The sequence below is a fragment of the Ixodes scapularis genome, unplaced genomic scaffold (assembly GCF_016920785.2).
Source record: "Ixodes scapularis isolate PalLabHiFi unplaced genomic scaffold, ASM1692078v2 PGA_scaffold1__304_contigs__length_218370807, whole genome shotgun sequence".
NCBI classification, from domain to species: Eukaryota; Metazoa; Arthropoda; class Arachnida; order Ixodida; family Ixodidae; genus Ixodes; species Ixodes scapularis.
This window is the reverse complement of record NW_024609846.1, coordinates 118,553,706-118,563,415: the sequence shown is the minus strand read 5'-3', so window position 1 is coordinate 118,563,415 and position 9,710 is coordinate 118,553,706.

Here is a 9,710-nt window from a genome sequence, read left to right as displayed (position 1 = left end):
AGAAGCACACAGTGCATCGAGTACGGCTCCGCTGGTCTTCCTTCTTCACGAGAGTGGAAAGGCTGAACGCTTTTTTGCTTTATAAGGCTGAATGTTTTAGTTACTTTAATCTCTTTCAGAGCACAAGTTACATAGAGGAACCACCGTATTTCGTGCACCTTCTCCCTGCAAGGTGAGAACTAAGAACAGCCTTAGGACTCCATGATTTTTGTCGGCTTGGGACGTACGCGTAGTCACATTATCTAACTTTCCTATTCAAATCAAATAATTAAACGGTACCGATCGATATCTAAACCAAGGCAAGATACTTTATGGCAAGACAAAAAACATACCGAAACAAAAAGCATTAGCAGCATCCGAAGGTGTGTGGAGCTTTCGCCGCATGGCACCGCTCGCACGACCTAGAAAAGACACGGAGTTTGCTGAAGACACAATGAAAGATATGTATCTGCGGAAACGTCTCACGCATGTTTGCCTCATACATATGTAGTACATGCTGTCAAGATGCTTGCGGGCATTGTTTTTATTACAAATGTGACAGACGTATAATACACATTAAAATACACATGCAAAGGAAAACAAAAGTTTTTTTTAAAGAACCTGGATGGGAAAAGGATGTCATAAAGTAAAACAACGAAAACATTTTTTTAGAGCTCTCTTAAAGGCGCAAGACGAATTTGAAGTGGGCGCGCCCGGGAGCCGCCACTAGTCACGTGGTAGACCTGTGCGTCGCCGCGCTGTGCCGCCTCCGACGCCGGAGCTTCAGTGCCGCCGCCAAGGTGCCCAGAACCTATGGTATTACCAGAACCCCCACGCCGCCGCCGCACGCAGAGCATGGGGCGCTGCCGGCTGAACGCGTTTCTCCACGCCGCCGCCGCCGCCGATTTCTGACCGGCGCGCAGGTCTATCACGTAGTGCTTGCGCTCTTTCAGAAGCTTCCTATGGGCTCTAAAAGTGATTTATTAATCTTCGTTTGTTTTTACGCTTCAAACGAAGATTAATAAGTAAATCTTAGACACCATAGGAAACACCGGAAAGAGCGCAAGCACCACGTGACTATAGCGGCCAGTCACGTGACCATTGCAGCCACTTTTCTGTGGGCCCCTGCAGGCTGCCCGCGGGCAAATTCGTTTTGCTCCGTAAATACAGTTCTAAAAAAAATTATTTTCGTTGGAAATTAATTTTATGACATCCCTTTCCCATCCAGGCTGTTTACAATAAAATAATTTTTTTTCCTTTGCATATGTCCTTTCAGGAAAGCAGGGAAGAAACACGCCTAAGAGAATGTCGGCATACTCTTTTTTATGATGTATTAGTAGTATGGCCACCGGCTCCAGGCTTCAAACACATGACGACGTGCGTGAAAATCTAAAAACAAAGAACATGTGGTATTTATATACTCTGCTCTCGTGCCCGTCATTAAAGTGCTTGGCCACTATTCAAAGATGCCATCTACCATTTCGTGACTTGAGTGGTTTCACAGCGTATGGCTATTTGCCAAGGTTGCAGGCAAAACCTTTAGATAAGGCGCTTTGGTTCCTTTTTTCGATTTTGGTATTTGGGTGAACTTCAGTGAGTCTGGCAATATAGACCGGCAATAGTGCCTACACATTGTAGAACACGTTAATAAGTACCTTGGTGTGACGTTTTCTAAAGACCTAACCTGGACTAAGCATATCAACACCGTCTGCACATCAGCGTGTAAAAAGCTTTGTTTTTTGAGACACAAATTAAAACATACAACGAAAGAGATCAAAACGGTTGCTTACAAGGCATACATTAGGCCCATCTTCGAATATGGTAGTGTCGTCTGGGACCCTTATACAAAAACAATAAAAGACATCAATTGGCTAAAAAAGGCACAGCGACAAGCTGCACGTTTTATTGACTCAAGCTACAGACAGACAGCACCCACAACGGAAATGCTCAGAGCTAGAAATATAGAACCTCTGCACATAAGTCGAGAAGTCGCACGTATGAAATTGCTTTATTTAATTATCGACGACAAACTAAATTTAAGCCCGAATAAATACGTTCTCCCCTCATGCTCAAAACGATCAAGTAGACTGAATCACACAAAAATATGCCAAAATGATAAACGCCGAATGATAAACAGTCTTAATTTCTTTGTAAAAACGATTGAGGCTTGGAATTCATTGCCCAACGATGTTGTAAATTTGAAAACCGTGTCCTCCTTTGAAGATTCCATTGCAAAGCTGTTAACATAATAAGAGCTTAAAGTGGTGCCCTTCAAGTTTGCAATTTGTAATAACTATGTGGGCTAATTTGTTTAATTTCTTTTTTTGTTTTTTTTTTAGAGGGCCAAGGTTGTGCCTGGCTGTCATTGCTTGTTCGGACAGCAGTGTCTGCTAAATTGACCATTTCTTATGCTTGCGTTTTTTACGCGTCATCACAGCGATGGATACTCTCCCTGTAATGGCCCTCAAGAGAGGGCTTACAGTATTTTCAAATAAAAAATAAATTAAAAAAAGTGACGTCACGATACGACCAGCCATGCATACTTACAAAATTTGGCGTAAAGTTTCGTATTGAAGTTCGTAATTGATTTAACGAATATTGGAGCGTCTTTTTATAAAACAAATATAGCATATGACTATATTTAGGCCCTCCTTACGTGGCCGGCGCCAAAATTTAGTAACTTCGGGATATCACCGTACAATCCCAATGCCATGCCTCACCTGTTTACGAGGACGTGTTTTTTCTGCATGTAGATCACATTGATACTTAAAAAACAAAAACAAGCTATAGTAAATCTTATACCAGATTTATAAGGAGAAGATTAAGACCATGAACTGTGAACATTTCATTTCGATGCCGTAAATAACCAATAAAAAAATATTTTCCCTTAACAGCGAGGCCCAAGAGCGTGGGGCGGGGGTGCGAGCGGCCGCCAGCCAAGTGTTCCAGTAAAAAAAAAAAAAAAAAAAACAGAAAAAAAAAAAACTTTTTTTCTGTATTTTGCACGGCTATGGCCTCCGAGATTTTTCGCGAGCTGGCTGAGCTCCTCAGGACATTGCATTCGCAGGTAGAAACTGTTACTGTGGGGCGCTTGGTGGCCGCTCGCAACCACACCAAACAATACAACTAAATAATTGGGAATTATCATCATCATCATCACCATTATCCTCGGTCTACAGAACTTGGGAGCAGCGCGAAATATTCTTCCCGACTCTCGCCGCAACACGCAGAGATTTGGCAAGAAAAATGTTCGAAATTTGAAGGTTTATCTTTTCAAAGCCGTGAAAGGTGTAAAAAACAAGTGTCCGTGCACGTAAGTGAAACGACTTTTGTTTGGGCTAGTTGGTGCTTACTAGACATGATTAAAATAGCGCAAATTTGACAAGGACAACAAAGACATTGGACAAACGGGTCGATGTTTCAATGAGAGAGCGCGCGAACATAATCTGTCTGTACGAAGCAATTCGGGTGGTCATCTTGCTGAGCACGCTAAACGATGTGGGTGTAAACCACTTTCGAATATGACGAAGTTCCTAAAGAAAGCAAAGGACAAGACAGAGAGGGAAATTATAGAGGCGTTTTTTATAAAAAAAAGCGGGAGACAAGTGGCGTCAGCATGCCGTCGGTAGGTCTCATTGACAAAGAAATAGTATTTCTTGATGGTTTTATCTAAAGAACGGCGCGTGGTAGGCATATAATCTTAAAGTATAATTTTTTTGTGTGTTTTTGGGTTTTTATGCTCGCTGGCGATGGTATATATTGCTTGGTTGATGATCAAATAAACTTAGTTGGAAGTAAGCGCCAGTCCTGTTCTACGTGTGCCTTCTTTGTTGTCCTTGTCAAATTTGCGCTATTTTAATCATGTCACGTAAGTGAAGTTCAGAATGCTGTTTTCATGCATGACGACAAAAATATGTCTATGCCTGTCCCGCCAGCCCAGACAGTGTCTACAGAGGAAAAATATAGATTAGCACTAAATCCTGCATTCTGGAGCATCAACCAGCGAAACAACGCAAAGACCGGAGCAGCGGAAAAAAATACGAATCAACAGAGATCGACATACCTGTCCCTATTTTGATGATGAAAACAATAAAGATGCCAGCTTCACGCCGGGGCTCACACTGACAAAGTGCTTTGAGGCGATTTTGTTTCCGTTTCTGGTTTGATTATTCGCGTCTCCTGCTCGTTGCCCGCCCCCCCACGGCGGGAGAGGGAAGCGCTCTAGTGAGGGTCCCCCGGTGACCCTGCTCACCGGGCAAGGCGGATCATTGCACGTGAAATGTTATTTCCGCTTGCAAACCCTTCATTGTCCCAATGTAGTTCTGCGGCCCGTATGGGCTTTTACCTTTGGGAGTTTTAGTATTGCCTATAGAAGCAAGCACTGTGAGCGCGTCTGCGTTAGAGTTGCGTGCTCCACTCTGCGCCTCCGCTTGTCGCCATGCTCCAATCCAAGGCCGCAATTTCTGGCTGCGCGCACGCGGAGCTTGGAACACGCAAAGCTAACGCAAACACACAGTGCTTGCGTTCACTAGTATGCTCAATAGACCCATATCATGGCAAACGCCAAAGTGCGGTATTTCAGTCTTTTGAGACTCGGATATCTTACGGTTTTGATGAAACGATTAACCACCAATTCTCCAGGTGAACGCCAAAAGAACGAAGAAGCGCGGGATATGTTAATTTTCTTCGAATGTTATTGTAAACCCACTTGCCTTTCGCAACACGTTGAATTGTACAGCCAAAGGGCCTCGTTAAATGTCCAACTCTGTTGTCCGTGTAGCATCTATGCTTTCTAGCACACTGGTGACATAAGCAAGCTCGACAGGCTTGCAAAGACGGAGCAACCGGAAGTTGCTCGGGAATGAAGGGGCAGTTCATGTTTGTAACAGCTGAAGGGTCTATTCTACAACTCCCTTTTGTTTCACCGGTTTCCAACGCCAACGAAACGTGGTGCAGTGAACAGACGTGCAAGCGGGTATGCGTTGCTTAGAACTGGAAAGGCTGAAATTGTCAAAACTACGGCGCGTAAAAATGAAAGAAACTAAAAGTTCTGGAAAGATTAATAAAAAAAATCCGTTTCTTATATATTTTTTTTAGGGGGGGGGGGGTGGGGAGGGGGGGCATTTGGTCCAGAAAGATTGGCGGCGAACCGGGAGGTTTTTGCCGATTGGCAAAAGTCGACACTTTGACAGCACCATACGCTTTACCCACAATTATAGTAATTTTACGTGGATTTCTCCAATAGTTAGTGTTTTCATTGATTTTTGACTATTTTTATGTTATAACTTGGTAATTAAAGATGCTGCAATTGGTATCAGTGATGATAATTCGCGAACTTTTGATTTCCTCACTTTTGAAAGTAGACACAGAAAGATCACGCATTTCCTCACGTTTGAAAGCAGATCACGAAAAACAAATTATATTAGAGCTTGAGGAACTACTACGAAGATATCCCAATTGAATTATTAACATTAACAATACAAATGGCGGCAATGTAGGCCCCAATAAACGCCAGAATCACAAAAATACGCCATTTAATCATAAAAGACTTTCCAGAAAAGTAATATTTTGTTTTCTTGTTAAACATGAAAAACTGACATCGTTATCAAGATACACAGACAGTCAAACACTGGATGTAATATAAAGTCATATGCGTCACGCGTTGGTTTAAAAACACACACACTCTGACAGCAGCGTTGATGCTAGATTTCTTTTTTGTTCCAATGAACTGCTGCCATCGCACCCCTCATATTTTGCCCTACGCGTCCGTTTGTGCGAAGTCAAGTGATGAAGAGTCATAGCTGGTTGGTCCAGCTAGGATTCAGCTTTCACAGCGCTGTCAGGGATGAGCACGGTTGAGGTCTCATTAGAGGTTCTTCTGTGTTTGCGGGGTGAACGTGTATAGGCAGAAACATCGACAAACAAAAATCGGTTCCGTGTAAAAATAAAAAAAAAATAAAAAAGAAGATTTGTTTTGGGGGGACAAGGCGTGGAGGGGTGGAGAGGGAAGAAAGAGGGTGAGAGGAGGGGGGGGGGCGGAGGAGAAAGCCGACAAATGCACAACGGTCACTGTGTCGACGGTCCCAATCGACACGAACCCTACTCGACAGTTTTATGGTTCATTAGTTTTCTGCTCTTTTGTACGCTCGAAGTAGTCCGTTCGTTTTCTAAGAAGTCAAAGCCTGTTGCCCTTATGTAGAGAGTGGAATCCTTTCAGCCTGGCCACGGCCGCTGGATCTTCTTTCTGCGCGCTGCGCAGAAAGAAGATCCAGCGGCCGTGGCCTGGCTGACCGTACTGGCAAGTTCAGAAACGGGCTCTGGCTGGGCTCTGGTGCTTTCCGTGAATTCCTTTCCTTTCCCTCACTAGCACTCTCTTCGCGAGCAAATCCCCGTCTTGTGTTACCATGCTAAAAGTGCGAAGGCCGTTGCATGGCCCTTCTTTCACATCTATTTGTCCCTTTGACAGGACGGAACAATTGCAACGAGTAATTTCATTATTTCGTGACTAAAAAAAGTAATGAGATTACCTTACAAATTACATTTTCAAAATGTAACGGATTAATTACTAAAATACAAGAAAAATAATTAATCACAAGTAATCCCGTTACTTGAAACGGATTACTTCCATGTCTGCGTCAGGGCATGCGGCGTCGAAGGGGTCTTCGGCAAGTTGGCGTCGGCCACGAAATCGACGAAGGTGACGACCCTAAGAGCGACTATGGCAGCGTAGTCTAGCGGTGGACTGTCTACTCCGCCGCCGACGTACAGCCTCTGGTTTACTGTCTGTCCTCACCATGCCTAGGGTAGCCGGGAACTTCCGACAATCACACGTTAAAGCATGAAATGCTTTTTAGCGGAACCCTTCCAAAACCAAAATGTTGTCCGTTCGTCCGCGCCTTTCCCGCTAAATTTATCGGGGAACTTAATCGGTGCTTGAAAAACGTGACGTCAATTGATGTACACCAATTATGTTTCCCCGCCAAAGTCAGCACGGAAATTGATGTCACGCGACCTGACGTCGCGCGACCTATGCGCCAATTCACTTTCTCCGCTAAATTTGCCGGGAAAGTCGGCGTCATGTTTCCCGCCAAGGTTAGCGGGGGAAATTGACGTCACGTGAGCTATACACCTATCATTTTCCCGCTCCCCACAGCGGAGAAATCCATAAGAAATAAACGTTCTTTCTCACTCCCCGAAACGACGGTGTAATGTCTACTAAACGATTTTGCACGATTGCTCCTGAAATACTGCAATCATGTAAATTCTAAAACGTTGGAAAAAAAATACAAAAAATGTCGCTGCCGGTTTCAGAGGTACTGATAGCTTAGGGCGCGGATTATTATATGTATGCCCTTTGCTTTGTGATTGGTTCCTCGGCGTTCGTATCGACCAATGCCGGAATCTCATTGGTCCGGAGCAATATTACGATGTTCGGGACTCGCCACACTCTGCTGCTCCCTGGCCGTCAGTGACTACGGAAGCAGATGATGTTTTTAACGAAAACGTTCTTGACTATTCTTAGATATAAGATTACGAAGTAATATAATGTATTCATTATAGCCGCAAGTAAACGAATAGCAAATAATTTATAATACTTAGATGGCTTTAGTTAACTAACGCCATAGTAGTTAAACCAGAGAATAAAATCTGCGAGACAGAGATGTCATTGGCCTTTCTGCGACACTACGTGCATCTTTTTAGACAAACGAGGGAAAAAAATATAAGCTTCGTCTTTTTTATCCCACATTTACTCACTTAATTTATTCGTTTGATGGGTATACGGCGTTGCTCCGACAGTATCGCAACAGCTCTAATAATATTGGACATTCTACGCACGCATATTATTTTCCATTATTCATCTTATTTTGACACGCGCCTTGACGGCAATCAGTATGTCTTCGTGGTTTTGTGCAATTCGGTTTCTTTTCTATAATAATACCCTCTTGTTTAGAATTGTCATATACACAATCTCGGGGATTAACATTATTTTGCCGCGAACCTTGGCTGCGAAGGTGCAATCCAGTTCTATGCTGTGCAAGTCTGTTGGCTTGTCGCGCAGCGCGTGGACTCGCTCATTAAAGGGACATACGCGCGTTCGCTTTTCCAGTACGCGGGACGCGTTTTGCATGTTAAACAGTGACGGTAGCACCTGATTGACCTCCGCAGCAATGTACGATAAGCACCGACAGTCAATAAACCCACGTTCCTCTCTTCCAATTCCAATAAAAAATATAATGGGCACTTTTTGTTGCAACATTTTTTTACATTAGGACTCGCAAAGCTGATCAGTGCGGGCAATTGTTTTCTCCCCCGTTTCTTTCTTAATATTATTACCACTGTATCGCTTGCAAGCAGTTTTGCACTCACTACAGAAAGAAAAGTAACAAAATCAGTTACTCGATACTTGTACATAAAAGGAACGCGTTACAGACCTTAAGCTACCCAAAAATAAAAGGAACGCGTTACGTTCAAAAAGTAACACACGTTTGTTTGGCGTTACTTTTTTGTTTATGAATTGAAACGTTTAACCGTTCTGACGTTACAGGCATGCCTAAACGCCATATTTCAAGCAACAGTATGTCCATGTAGAAATTAATAAAGTACAGTCACTTTCTCTCTCTCCATGCAGAAACTTAAAATAATTAGCTTATCTTTTTTTTACGGTTCTGAGTTTGAAGGTAGGTGGAATGATCGCGAGAATTCACATGACTTGGCGCCTGGAAGCGTAAAATAAATGGAAGAGTAATTTTTAAAGTCCTGGGTAGAAGAGCTAGCGAGTAAGGTATATATACCTACGCTACCTATTAATAGAAGTAAGTAACGTACATTCGTTATAAGTAACATCCATAATTCGAAAAAAGTATCACGTTACCGGTAACACCATTGCTGGTAACGCGTTGCCTCCAACGCGGCTTGTAAGCCTGTCTGCCTAATGTAAAGTAAAAAGAACGTCGAGAATGTAAATTACAAATTTTGTGAGTTTCCGACTGTGACTGCAATTCGCTTGGCGAAAACGTGGGAATGAATTGTATCCAGGTGTCTAGTACAGTCAGGATGTGTCGTAATACGCCATATGCTGCGGCCTTCGACACTGCATACTCGTTCTCAATTCAAGAAGAAAGAGAAACAAGTTTTAGGCATTGTTCATGCGCCGGGCGAAGTAGCCCTTACAAGATTTGGCTGTCGGAGCAAGAAGGGATGTTTTTGGCGTTTGAAGCCTGTACGTCTTGATAAGATAACATATATATGTAACCTAATATGCACCTACATATATCTTGATTCTCTTCATAAAAGGGGAAATTAGGAATGCTCCGTGAGGAGACGGAATATTTATACTAACAGTTCTTGACAAGGTGAAAACGATTATAAACGAGGTTCCTTTCTTGTTTCCATGTTCAGTTTCTTTTTCTGACACACTCGCAATGGAGGAGAATACCCACTAGGGCAAACCTTGCCATCATATCTGTCTCGCGATTGTTTCCCTCTAGCGTAGCTGTTTATCCAGCCGAGGCGATGGTAACACTGTGCACGTAATATATTTAATTTCACGCGGACGACCTTGAGAACACGTGGCAAAGTTTCACGAAGAAAAGGAAATTGTCAAACCTGTATTGACCACGGACGGGAAAAGAGCAACTCGACCTGGGTACATATCGGTCGAGCCGGTTGCCCGGTCAACTTGCAACCGGACTTGCAATGAAAGCGCGAGGAAGCTGATATAAACATCGCAT